Source organism: Carcharhinus amblyrhynchos, chromosome 4, assembly GCF_965287045.1.
Source record: "Carcharhinus amblyrhynchos chromosome 4, sCarAmb.v2.hapA, whole genome shotgun sequence".
In the NCBI taxonomy this organism is placed as follows: Eukaryota; Metazoa; Chordata; class Chondrichthyes; order Carcharhiniformes; family Carcharhinidae; genus Carcharhinus; species Carcharhinus amblyrhynchos.
Window position 1 is genome coordinate 136,011,363 of NC_137327.1, and position 13,750 is coordinate 136,025,112.

A 13,750-nucleotide genomic window follows, 5' to 3' on the forward strand; every position below is an offset into this window, starting at 1 on the left:
ATTTTTAATTGTGATTACCTGGCATTGAATATTAAACACCCAACAACCATAAAGTTAATTTATTCATCACAAGTAAGCTTACATTAACACTGCAATGAAGTTACTGTGAAAATCCTCTAGTCACCACAATCTGGCACTTGTTTGAACATAAGAACATAAGAACATAAGAAATAGGAGCAGGAGTAGGCCATCTAGCCCTTCGAGCCTGCCCCGCCATTCAATAAGATCATGGCTGATCTGTTGTGGCTCAGTTCCACTTTCCCGCCCTCTCCCCATAACCCTTAATCCCCTCTCTTATCAAGAACCCATCAACCCGCTTCTTAAAAATATTTAGCGAGGCAGCCTCCACCACTTCAACGGGCAGAGAATTCCAGAGATTCACCACCCTTTGAGTGAAGAAGTTCCTCCTCAACTCCGTTCTAAACCGCCTCCCCTTTATCTTGAGGCTGTGCCCCCTAGTCCTACTGTCTTTTTTGAGCGGGAAGAGTCTCTCCACCTCTATCCTATCCATCCCATTCATCATCTTATACGTCTCAATGAGATCTCCCCTCATTCTTCTAAACTCTAACGAGTACAAGCCTAGTTTATTCAGCCTCTCCTCATAGCTCAATCCCCTCAACTCCGGTATCAGCCTAGTAAACCTCCTCTGCACTCCCTCCAGGGCCAAAATATCCTTGCGCAGGTGCGGCGCCCAAAACTGCACACAGTACTCCAGCTGCGGCCTCACCAATGCCCTATACAGCTGCAGCACACTGAGGGAGAATTTTGCATGACCAATTCACCTAACCTCATCTTTGGACTGTGGGAGGAATCCCACGCAGACACGGGGAGAATGTACAAACTCCACACAGACAGTGACCCAAGCCGGGAATTGAACCTGGATCCCTGGTGCTGCGAGGCAGCAGTGCTAACCACTGTGCTGGTATGCGAGAGATAATCAGGTATAACAGATATACTTTACAATCGTACACCACACAAAAAAAAAGAGAGATCAATCCCTGGAGGCTGCTTTTCCACGTTCCATTCTCATAAGAATTGGCCCTGGAGTGCTTGCTCTCTTCTGGGTGGGAAGTGGTCCTCCAACATCTCACCAGAGCGATCATCCTTCAGGGAAAATGTCATTAATCTTACTCAGTCGTGGAAAGCACCATAGTTCATCTTGCCCTTTTCTGCACCTAAGCCATGGAAAGCACAATTTCTCCCCACCCTTCCTGCCACTGGCTCTGCGTTTTGCCCCTCTGCTATCTATCTGGACAAGTCCAGCACTGATCAGAGATAAAAAAACCGCACACCACCTTTCAGTAACACGCATGCTCAACGACCAAATGCTCACCACACACACACACACACACACACACACACACAAACAGTTACACGAAAGAAAAGTAATTTGATAACTGCAGGTAAACAACATCACTAGAGCACAATGTGTTATCAAGTATCAGGTCTGGAACAATGACATATGTTGGAATAGTATTCAGTGCCTGCATATTTTAAAAACTACACCCAGTTCAAATTCAACAGCATCCAAAATTACATTTGTCTGGGAGATGAAGCTGAACGAGGTGAAAAGACACTTTTTCCAGAGAGATTTGATTTCATTTCAAACAGCTGAAACTGCAAGTAGACTGGGCTGAGGGCGTAATGAAGGAGTCTGAACTACCATGCAAATACCACATGGAATTTGCCTTTTGTTCCTGGTTAAATCATAAGACTGGAAATATATTGGATATTTAAATATGCCGTTAATTTGCTAAATCAGAAGGTCATTTCGTCAACTCCCTAGCATCCATCCAGCCTCACTTGCCAACTGTGGATTTCAAAACATTATATTACCTTAATGTTGAGATGGGTGATGGCGGCGCGGAGGTGACATGGTCAGAGACTAGTTAGCACTGCTGCCTCACAGCATCAGGTACCTGGGTTCGATTCCAGCCTCGGGTCACTGTGTGGAGCTTGCATATTCTCAGTGCCTGAGTGGGTTTCCTCCCGTACGCCAAAGATGTGAGGGTTAGGTCGACTGGCCATGCTAAATTGCCCCTAGTATCAGGGGGATTAGCAGGATAAATGTATGGGGTTATGGGAATCGGGCCTGGGTGGGATTGTGGTCGGTGCAGACTTGATGGGCCGAATGCATTGTTGGGATTCTAGGAATGGCTTCTAGTAAATCACAAAGCCAACTATTCTCACTCGAGATCAATTAACAGAGCTCAAAAAGAGCAACTTTATCAGACTTTTTGTTTTCTTCCTAAAACAGAACATCCAAGTCCATGAACAATGTGCACTGGTTTATAAAACAGTTCCTTATACCAAAAATACATTCCAAATAAGGATTTGTGTGGTCATGTTTCTAGTGGGGGAGGGGCTCAAAATAGGGAAGAAAATTACAGTTCTTTCTCCTGCATTCCACCAGCTCCATAATAGCGGAGAGTTTTCTCCCCACTCTTTTATCCAATTCCAAAACTAGCTTGCAAGTTACACAGGTTAAATTACGTCGCAGGATAATGAAATAAAGGGGACATTCGATAGCCACAATTTTTAAGCACAGTAAAGCTCTTGACAAGCTCAGGAAAAAGCACCAAATAGCCACTGAGAGTGGGGAGGTGGAGGAACTCCAGATTGGGATTCTGAAACACAGTGACAATAATCTTAATTTGGCAGGTTCACAACAACTGGCATCGATTGCACCTTGGCTGGACAATGGCATTGAAAACAAATCCACAAACACCCACTTAAAAAAAATGGCAAGATCAGTCAAAGACAATGGGGAAGTCTACACAGCCCAGAGAAAGACATGAAGCAGTACAAAAACCCATAAAGGACATCTGTTCCAACCGAAAGTTTTTGCCAGTCCAGTTGTGATGGCAACATCTAAAGCATTCAACACCCACTGGGACCACCCTTTCATGAAGCACCCCCTCCCCCCACCAAGCCCTGATAGCAAAGTCAAACATTACTGCAACAAAAGGGGCTATTAATCTAGATTTCAAAGTGACACAGATGATATTGAAGAAAATGTTCCCATTGGCAAGCCCCGTGATATTAGGCTGGACAATTGAATGCCCAGTCAAAACTGTTCACATCACGCAAAAGTTCAACAGGTGCACACCAAGGTGGACCGATAAAAACACACATCCAGGAATAACCCCTACGCTGCAAGACAGATTTTTCAGGAACTAATTGGACCAGAGACAACCTTCTAACGAAATGAGCTCACAGAAAAGGACTTCCTACTTATTACAAACGGTTGCTTTTGCCACACAAGAAAGTTCTTAGAAGTCTAATAATAACACCATACAAGATGGCTGGTGCAGCAAGAGAGGGAAGCTTTCAAGGAAGCAGCCCTCTTCTCGGGTTTCCTTCTACAGAAGATGCTTCTTTCTCAGTGCCAAATGAATTTGAGTGACACTTCATCTGACCCAGAGGCCACAGCGGATAGCTCTGTCGCCTCTCAGCACCGGAGACCTGGGTTTGATTCCCAGCTTGGGTCACTGATTGTGTGGAGTCTGCACATGTTCTACCCACGTTTGTGCGAGTTTCCTCCCACAGTCCAAAAGACGTGCTGGTTAGATGCATTGGCTATGCTAAATTCTCCCTCAGAGTACCCGAACAGGCACTGGATTGTGGCAACTAGGGGACTTTACAGTTAAAATAAATAGTTGTGCGGAGGGTGTGGAGAGTCTGCAGAAGGGTCTAGATTGGCTGGGCGAATGGGCCAGGAAATGGCAAATGGAATTTAATGTTGGCAAGTGCGAGGTGGTCCACTTCGGTAGGAATAATGGTAGGAAGGGTTATTACTTAAGTGGCGAAAAACTGCAGCAGGCGACGGTGCAGAGGGACCTCGGGGTCCTTGTGCATGAGTCGCAAAAACCCAGCCTGCAGGTGCAGCAGGTGGTCAGGAAGGCGAATGGGATGCTGGCCTTCATAGCGAGGGGGATTGAATATAAAAGTAGGGAGGTCTTGCTGCGGCTGTATAGGGCATTGGTGAGGCCGCAGCTGGAGTACTGTGTGCAGTTTTGGGCGCCGTACTTACGCAAGGATATTTTGGCCTTGGAGGGAGTGCAGAGGAGGTTTACTAGGCTGATGCCGGAGTTGAGGGGGTTGAGCTATGAGGAGAGGCTGAATAAATTAGGCTTGTACTCGTTAGAGTTTAGAAGAATGAGGGGAGATCTCATTGAGACGTATAAGATGATGAATGGGATGGATAGGATAGAGGTGGAGAGACTCTTCCCGCTCAGAAAGGATAGTAGGACTAGGGGGCACAGCCTCAAGATAAAGGGGGGGCGGTTTAGAACGGAGTTGAGGAGGAACTTCTTCACTCAAAGGGTGGTGAATCTCTGGAATTCTCTGCCCGTTGAAGTGGTGGAGGCTACCTCGCTAAATATTTTTAAGACGCGGGTTGATAGGTTTTTGATAGGCAAGGGGATTAAGGGTTATGGGGAGAGGGCGGGAATGTGGAACTGAGCCACGACAGATCAGCCATGATCTTATTGAATGGCGGGGCAGGCTCGAAGGGCTAGATGGCCTACTCCTGCTCCTATTTCTTATGTTCTTATATAATTAGTTTTATGTCCTCCCTAAACTGCTGACTTAAGTCACAACCTTTCGGCTTTTGTCGAGGTCAGTAGGTTGTGAGTTCATGTCCCACTCAGAGACATGAGCTTTGTAGAAAACCTATCTCTAACTGTTAGGTTTAACGAGGGGTTACAGATCCCATAGATGCTGTATGATCGACTGAGTTTCTTCCCCCTAACATCTTGTTTTTAAGTCACTAACATTGGTTGAATGGTCGTGAACCCTGACTTTCAAACAACGATTTGTTTGGATTTCAACACAGAAATGGTTTTTAACGTAGTCATCAACTATAGCATTGTGAGATTATTTCCCAATTGTGTGCGCACGCAAATACAGGTGTTTACTTGGCCTCGTCAATGAAGTAAACTGGAATTCTTCCAGACTGGAGTGTAAATTTACAAACAGTGGGTTTTGCCTTGAATACCGACCCCAACCTCCATGACTGACAGACTGGAGACTAAGCTAGCCTTGAACAGTCGAACTTTTGTTCCAATATCAGCTGTCCTTGATTCTCAGCCATGTCAAACATTTAGACAGAGCCAACGACAATCATTTAAGCTTCCTAAAGATTTATTGGTTTGCAATGAGAATGACAACCATAAGATATCATTTGAGATGCACTGCAATGATTCAAGTTGCTCAGTTAAAACAAGATGTCATACAACCAGCCCCGTTCTTTCCAGCTATGCAGAACTATGAAGCACTGGTGAATATGTATAAAACGCTGAAACCAGATAACGCTCGCCTGATAAGCCCAGATTTCTGCTCGTTTCCAAGAACTCGCACGGAGGTAAACATTACAAGGAAAATCCCGCTATTAAAAGTAGCAGGGGAAATACGCTGCATCACACTTCCGTTTCCTTCATGGGAAATAGGGAATACCAGGTTAGGCCAGTATTTATTGCCTGTCCCTAATTGACCTCAAGGAGATGATAATGAGTCAGCTTCTTGAACTGCTGTAGTCCACATGGGTAGGTACGCTTAGAGCTGTTAGGGAGGATTTTGACTCAGCAACAATTTGGAAGGCATTGTTTCACAACCACTGCTCTACCCTTCACATTATAGGTCATCTACAGCCTGCTTGGTTCAAAGATGTGAGAGTTAGGTTGATTCGCCATGCTAAATTGTCCCTAGTGTCAGGGAGATTAGCTAGGATAATTGAGGGTTGTGGGAATAGAGCCTGGGTGGAATTGTGGTCAGTACAGATTTGATGGGCTGAATGGCCTCCCTCTGTACTGTAGGGATTCTATGATTACCAATTCAAGGGGAGCAGCAGGGCCACTGGAAGTTAAAGTGCCTTCAAATACATTGTTAACAGTAACAAATACCAGATAATTTTTACTGGTACGAAAGCTTCCAAAATAGTGCATGACATACTTGGAAATAAAAGAGAATTTAAAAGAAACATTTCCACACACATACAACTCGTGGAGACTTTGGATACATCAATGATTTGTAAATAAATTAATACTGTAGCATGAAACACTAATCTTTGGGAGTAGTTAGTACATTCACTAACGAGAAAGCCTCAATTACCCAAGGGCCATTAATCTTTGATTTGTTTGCCTAACACACCGCAGTAATGACGAGTGACTCACCTTAAGCCACATAGTTCAGGTTTACTCAACCATTGATATCCTCTAATGGTTCGAAGATGTTTGGGGCAAGTCAGGTTCAAGCCAACACGCAACAAATAGTTGGCACGTGCTGCAAAGCTCAACCCAGTCAAAACAAAGTCAAGAGTGAACAAGTCAAACAAAATAGGTACGAGGTTTTTTTTTTCTCAAAATCGTCACACTAACAACTGGTGTAGGGTAACCCGAGGGGCAGAAAGTCCATTTACATTCACTGAATGACTGACCGATGCCATACAGCGCGTTTGGACCAGCATCACAAACTGAAAAGTAAGTCCAACTGCGAGCATGAAACTCAAAAATGCTCAACTGCAACCAGCACATCTGGAAATAATTTTTCTTATCGTTTGTTCACAGGACATGGGCATAGCTGACTGGGCCAACATTTATTGCCCATACCTAACTGCTCTCCATTTGAGTGGCAACCACATTGCTGTGGGTCTGGAGTCAAATGAAAGCCAGACCAGGTAAGGATGGCAGATTTCCTTCTCTAAAGGACATTAGTGAACCACAGATGGGTCATCATTAGATTTTTATTGAATTCAAATCTCACCATCTGCCCTAGTGGGATTCACAGGCAGTACCCTGGGTCTCTGGATTACTAGTCCAGTGGCAATACCACAAGGCCACTGTCTCCTCTTTACTTTCTTATTTAAATGGCTATTGAATTAGGAGGAATAAAAAAAATCTGTACAATATATCAGTCACTAAATATTTGATACACCATTTTCTGCAAAGCTTGTACAAATGGCAAGTACTACAATCTGACAATGTCAATTATTAAGATACCAATGGTTTGGAATCTAATTATGACCAGTGGATAGGGGAAACTCAAGCAGCAAGATTTGCACTGCTGAAAACCAAGCTGGCAGCCAGATCCTCATGAGAGGCAACTCAAAGCTGAGCTGAATGGAAGTAGGAGAACTCAGACAAGATCTAAATTATTGCAAATGCGATAAAAAGTTGTGTAACTTGGGAACTGAATTTTACTAAACACTCTACATTGTTCTCCTTTGAGTACAAACCCCAAATGACGTGAGCCTCCAAACTCCTGGGACTGAGAGCGAATCACATTCATACAATGCAACACGCAACATTCCCAGACTAGCTAAATAGAGGGTATTAAAGAAATGGACCATGAAGGTATGAGCTATAAAGGAGAGGCTGGACATATTAGGATCGTTTTCTCTGGAATGGTATATGCTGAGGGGAGATCTGATAGAATCCCTACAGTGCAGAAGAGACCATTGGGGCTACTGAATCTGCACCAACTCTCTTGACAGAATATCATGTCCAGATCCTCTACACTGTCCTAACTCCGTAACCCCACCCAGTTATCATGGCTAACCCATCTAACTTACACCTCGTGGGACACTAAGGAGCAATTTAGCATGGCCAATCCACCTAACCAGCACAGCTTTGTCTAATACTTGGGGGCATGCACTTAAGATTGGGGGGGGCTGTTCCCATGCTGTACTGATCCGAGGTAAAAGGAGGAAATCAGAAAAGGTCATAGAGCGAGAGAGAGTCTGGAAAGATGGAGAGGTGTTTATGCAGGGTGTCCTTGTGTGCAAGGTCTAGATGGCTGATGACAATCAGAAACAGAAGGGCAAAGACAAAGAAGGAAATTGTGCAAGAAACTAGAGCCATAGGAATTGAGGGTTTGGGGAGGGTGAGTTAGGGCTGGTGGAAGTTGGACACAGGAGCAGAATTGATTAGCAGGATGAGATGAAGAAGTTTGAGGTGGTGATGAAACAGAAAGCGGGGCAGTTCATTGATGATTGGGTAATGAATAAGCAGTTCTTGGTATGGGGTGTGATATGGCCAGCTGGGTTTTGGAAGATTATACTGGGAGGAAAGCCAGAAACTAGAGGATACAAAGGCACAAATGAGGCTTTCATCAATACTTGAGCTGAAATATTGCAGAGAATGTACATAACGGAGCAGACCATTCAGCCAAAACAATCCGTATCCATATTAATACTCCATTTGAGGTTCTTCCCACCCAACTCCACCTAATTCCATCAGCATATCATTCTTTCACTCGTATATACTTAGCAATGGGAACGATCAATACTTCACTAGAAATGCAGTCAGGGGAGCAAGGAGCAAGTCTCTTGGACAAAATAAACTCCAAGTGGCAAACACCCAGTGTGAGGTCTAGGCTGGGACAAGAGCCAAGGGTGGGGCAGGTTTGACTTGCTGGTCAGTGGGAGCCAGGATAACACAGGCAACTAAACAGCTGACCTCAGTGAAGAGGTGAGGGTGATGTGGCCTGGGGAAAGGATTTGAGAGACGTTCACTACTTTGGTGAGTGGTGGTGTCCTTACCTCTGGACCAGAAGCTCCAGGTTCAATTCCCACTTCAGGACTTGGTGACCATGGAAAATGTATTCATCATGTGGCCAAATAGGTTTATTATCAACCTGTAAACCCTCCAATACATTCCTTAGTCTGCCATGCTGCAGAAGACAATGGCAAACCACTGCAGTACTTTGCTCAGCATTGCCATGGACCAATCCAATGGAAGTCCTTGGTTGCCAACACAGTAGGACAAGGAGATTGGTACAAGAACAGAAACAGGGTTTCTTTCCTCTCAAGGTGAGCAGGCTTGACAGAATACCAAAACTGTGGCTCAGCCAGACTTGGCGGCTAAATAACTGTACATTAACAAACGCTTGCCTCTCAAGGGATGAAATTAGAAGGCACAGCAATGGTGAAACAGGTTTTACTGGGGATAAAGACTTCAAAGATGGGGTTGAGCAAGTGGTTCAGGAGATTAGCAGCTACACCTGTGTTGTGGAATTCCAAAGGCTGGGCGGCTTGGTGTTGGAAAGTGTTCCTGGTGCACATTGAAAAAGATACATGTGAATGTTGGATGATGACAACTCTACACTCAGTGGTGGTGCCTCCCCACAATAAAATCACCTGCCAATCCAATATTGGTCTATACTCAAAAATGGGATTTGTATGAACTAATAAAGTTGGCAGTACAGCACCTGTGGGTCCATACCTCACAGCCGAGTCTGCAGTTTCAGCAAAACTGCTCAGGGTAAAAGAAGTTGTAGTTGAGCCTTGAAGCCTAGGGGAAGGTGCACAAACGCAAGCTGCACTTTTGCTGATAACCAGCTTGGATTAAGTTGGGTTATTGTTTAACTTTTGAGTAGCACCTAGGCCAAAGATGTCCAAAAACAATTAAACTTAACGATAAACAATCAGCTTCACAACAGCTGTGTCAACTGTTCAAAAATTACTCAGTTTATATCCAAGGAATAAGCACAAAAAGGAAAATGTTCAATTCTGGTCGCCACATGACCAGAAGGATGTGGAGGATTTGGAGAGGGTACAGAAAAGATATACCAGGATGTTGCCTGGTATGGAGGGCATCAGATATGCAGAGAGATTGGAGAAACTCTGTTTTTACTGGAACAACAGAGGTGAGGGGCGCCCTGATAGAAGTTTACAGTTATGAAGGGCATGGATAGAATGGATAGTCAAAAACTTTTTCCCAGGGTGGAAGAATCAATTACGGTGGGGGGACGATGACATAGATTTAAAGCGCGAGGGGCAAGGTTTAAAGGAGATATACGAGGCAAGTTTTTTCTTTTTACACAGAGGGTGGTGAGTGCCTGAAACTCGCTGCCAGGGGAGGTAGTGGAAGCAGATGTGATAGTGACTTTTATGGGGTGTCTTGACAAATATATGAATAGAACGGGAAGAGCAGGAAATGGTCCCCGGAAGGACAGGGACCTCTGGTTCAGTCAGGCAGCATGGTTGGTGCAGGCTTGGAGGGCTGAAAGGCCTGTTCCTATGCTGTAAATTTTCTTTGTTCAGTTTCAATTTTCTTTGGCAGTTTACTACGCAAAAGACACTGTCCAAACAAGTTATGGTAGCAAACTTACTGCATCCTCTATAAAACTGTTTCCTCCCGCAGTATTTCAGTAATGAAAAATGACAGGTTTAAAACAATTGGCAAAAACATTAGAGAAAAAAGCCAGAAATTCCGTCCCATACAGAGGATTTAATTTGATGTTATTTCAGTCAGGAATTTATGCATACACGCACACACATACCATTGTTAACGCAGTAAAATGCCTTAACGTACTTTATGTAAGTACTGTGTAACAAATTCAGACATTAACCAACACAACTAGATACTAGGCCAAGTATGCAGAAGCTTGGTTGAAAAGATATATTTTAAAAAGCAACCTAGAGGATAATGGAGAGATTTAGAGGGGGAAATTCTTTTTTATTCATTCATGGGATATGGGCCTCACTGCCAGGACCAGCATTTATTACCCACTCCCCAGGGTATTTAAGAGTCAATCACATTGCTGTGGGTCTGGTTTTGCATGTGGGTCAGAACAGGCAAAGACAGCAGATTTCCCTGAAAGACATTAGTGAACCAGATGGGTTTTTACAAGAATGGACAGCGGTTTCATGGTCGTCATTAGACTTAATTCTATATTTTTATTGAATTCAAATTTCACCGTCTGCCATGGTGGGATTCGAACCCAGGGTCCCAGAGCATTACCCTGCATCTCCAGCCCAGCAACAATACCACTGTCTCCCCAATTAAAAGGAGTCTCAGGGGTGCTTAAGAATCAGAGGAGCAGAGTTGTAAAGAGGGTTGTACAGCTGGGAAGATTAGTGATATGGAGGAGCGAGACCATGGAAAGATTTAAAACAATGAGAATTGAAAAATAAAAAAAAGCATTGTCTAACCAGGAACCAAGGGTAACGTACAAATGGGATTCGGTGCGCAATACGACAGATCTCAATTTTACAGAGGGTAGAATGAGTGGCACCAGCTAGGTGTCTTTTAAGTCAAACCAAATAGACAAACTCAAAGTAAATTAGGACAAAGTAAAAAGGGCAGCTCCCCAAAAGGGAAACAGCCTGAACAAAAACAAAAGTACAAAGGAAACTTAAGACACATCAAATCAAAATGTGATTGTCGGGGTCTATAATGCATCCCAGCCCCGGCGGTGCCCAGCAGGCACGGAAGGCGTCAACTGCACCCGTGGACACCACATGCTCCCTCTCTAGGGCACCTGGCCACGAGCGTAGCCACAGTAGAGGGGTCACCAGCCAGGGGCACATTGGAATAACCAAGCCCGGAATGTGAATGAAAGCTTCAGTGGCAGATGAGGTGAGGCAGCGACAGAGTAAGGTGGTGGTTCGGAGGTGAAAGCTGGCAGCCTTAGGGATGGCACGGATGTGATCTGAAGCCATACCTCGGGGTCAAAGATGACATCAGGGCTGTTAATGATCCTTTTTCAGCCTCAGATAGTTGCTAGGAAGCGAGATGGAGTCAGTCAGCAGAGTCCGAAGATACGCAGATTAGGTAGATTAGCTATGCTAAATTGCCCCTTAGTGTCAGGGGGACCAACAGGCTAAATGCATGAGGTTATGGGGATAGGGCTGAATAGCCTCCTTCTGCACTACAGGATTCTATGATTCCAAGATTCCTCCAATTCTCAGTGCTCCCCAGGGTCCCGGCAATCATTAATTCCCTTGCGCTGTTTGTCCTGCCTGAGTGCATCACCTCTCAGATGTCACAGAATGGGCAGCATGCAGCTGAGGTGGTCAAGGATAACTATTTGGTGGATCCCGCCCCCCCCCGCCCGATTACAGTGCAGGAGTGGACACAAATGTCACGATGTGGAGATGCCAGCGTTGGACTGGGGTAAACACAGTAAAAAGTCTGACAACACCAGGTTTCAGTCCAACTGATTTATTTGATAGTAAACTCACTAGCTTTCGAACCCAAAAGCTAGTGAGTTTACTATCAAATAAATCGGTTGGACTGAAACCTGGCGTTGTCAGACTTTTTAACCACAAATGTCATGGCAGGCTCTAATGAATAAACCCACACTAATTTGCACAAGGGCTAACGTGCAGTTATTTTGGGATGGATGGATGGATGCAGGACCAAAATTGGTCAGCTCTCTCAAAGAAACAGCCATGCCAAATGATTCCTACTGTGCCACATGATGTTATGATACAGAACTCTTACATGGCATCATCTCCTGATGAACCTAGTTTCATTATCTTTTTCCCTTAAACGGCTTCATCACCCAAGCAGAAAAATAAAATCAATATTCCCATTGCTTTCTAAACAACCACCTTCGAAAAGCAAAAGTACAGTTGGCCAAAAGGCAGAAGTGGAAATTAAAAACTGCCGTTAGGTGTTGGGGCGGGAACGGTTAGCGGGGTGAAGGCGTGGAAGAGGGAAAGAAGTGTCAACGTACCCTCTTCAATTTAGGAGTGGCTTTTAATTTAAACCACTTTCCAACTGGAGAAAATTAAAAAGAAAAACTACAGACAGGGGAGGAGGGAAACGATGGACAACACTTTGGGGGAGCGGGGGTGCGGAGAGAGACAAGAGCCAATGTCTTACTTCAATGGAGAGTAAAACGTGCAAGCAGGAGCCGCGAACACAGCCAAAGCTGGCCACATAAATGGATGTCAAGTCTTGAATGAATGGGACCAGGGAGAGAGAGTGCCAGGCGCTCAGGGGGCAATGACACAGGTTGGACATTACCTGGCTGTATCCAGCTGCGCGCCGAGTGTATCAACGTTCCAATTTAGAACGTGGCGATGTATCCAGCTGCGCGCCGAGTGTATCAACGTTCCGATTTGGAACGTGGCGATGTACCCAGCTGCGAGCACGGTGTATCAGCGTTCCAATTTAGAACGTGGCGCCGGATCTCACCTCAGCGGCGCTCCTTCCGCATCCAGCAGCTCACTTCGCTATCTGCAAAAGGTTCAACCAGACACGGACTGATCAGACACACAGGGATCAGCCTCATGCAGATCTGCGCACAGATGACGAGCACTTAAGACGCAGTGGCGCCTCGTCTTTTTAAATTTAACCGGCTTCTTTTGGTTTTAAATTTCTTTTATAAAAAGAGGAGACCTAAAAGGTCATTTTCTATTCCAAAATGAAAGACCACGAGACTTAGTAAGAAAAACTCATCCTTTCCCCCCCCACCACCCCGAACCTCTTCGCAACCCGTGTTAAATATAATTTCCAGCGTTATAAAAATGTAACGTAAATCGTAAAAAAAAACGTAATCAAAAATTTGATGAAAGTAATCATTCCAAGTGGAAAGATACTGATGAGCGCGGCTTACCTCAAAAATCTCCTGAATACGCTCTAACTGGTGAGGATGGAAGCAGTAACGACAGCATGTCAATGACCGCCAGTAACCTCTCCCCTCCAGAGGGGGGGAAACCCCGGAAACACGGTGTACGTCATCTGATTCGATTCTCAGCAGCCAATGGAGGAGCTGCCCGCTTCCTCTCCCCGCCCTGGCTATGCCGGATCCGCAGTGTCCGGCTCTGAGTAATGCGGTTCCGCAAAGCTGTTCCCCCCCCCCCCGCAGTTACTGACTTGCAGGAAAGGGTGAGAGGCTCACTCTGACCGGTCAGTTTCCATTTGATTCTGCCGCCCTGGAAATTAAGCTCACTGATCAGACGTCATCACATTTCCACCTTGTCTTTAAAAGGAGTTTGCAAAGATCACTCAGTTCCCAC

At 45.0% G+C, this 13,750-nt stretch overlaps 1 protein-coding gene across 3 annotated transcripts in view; it reads right to left on the minus strand.

The window, feature by feature from the left end:
• acsl4a (acyl-CoA synthetase long chain family member 4a) overlaps positions 1–13,468 on the minus strand; it is a 73,621-nt gene extending 60,153 nt beyond the window's left edge. For all 3 annotated transcript variants that reach the window (XM_080187933.1, XM_080187932.1, XM_080187927.1), the window contains exons 1-2: positions 13,348–13,468; positions 12,756–12,968 (exon numbers count right to left, since the gene is read on the minus strand). The gene's annotated coding sequence lies outside the window, so the exon portion shown is untranslated. The remainder of the gene's footprint in view (positions 1–12,755; positions 12,969–13,347) is intronic.
• Positions 13,469–13,750: the final 282 nt, after the last annotated feature.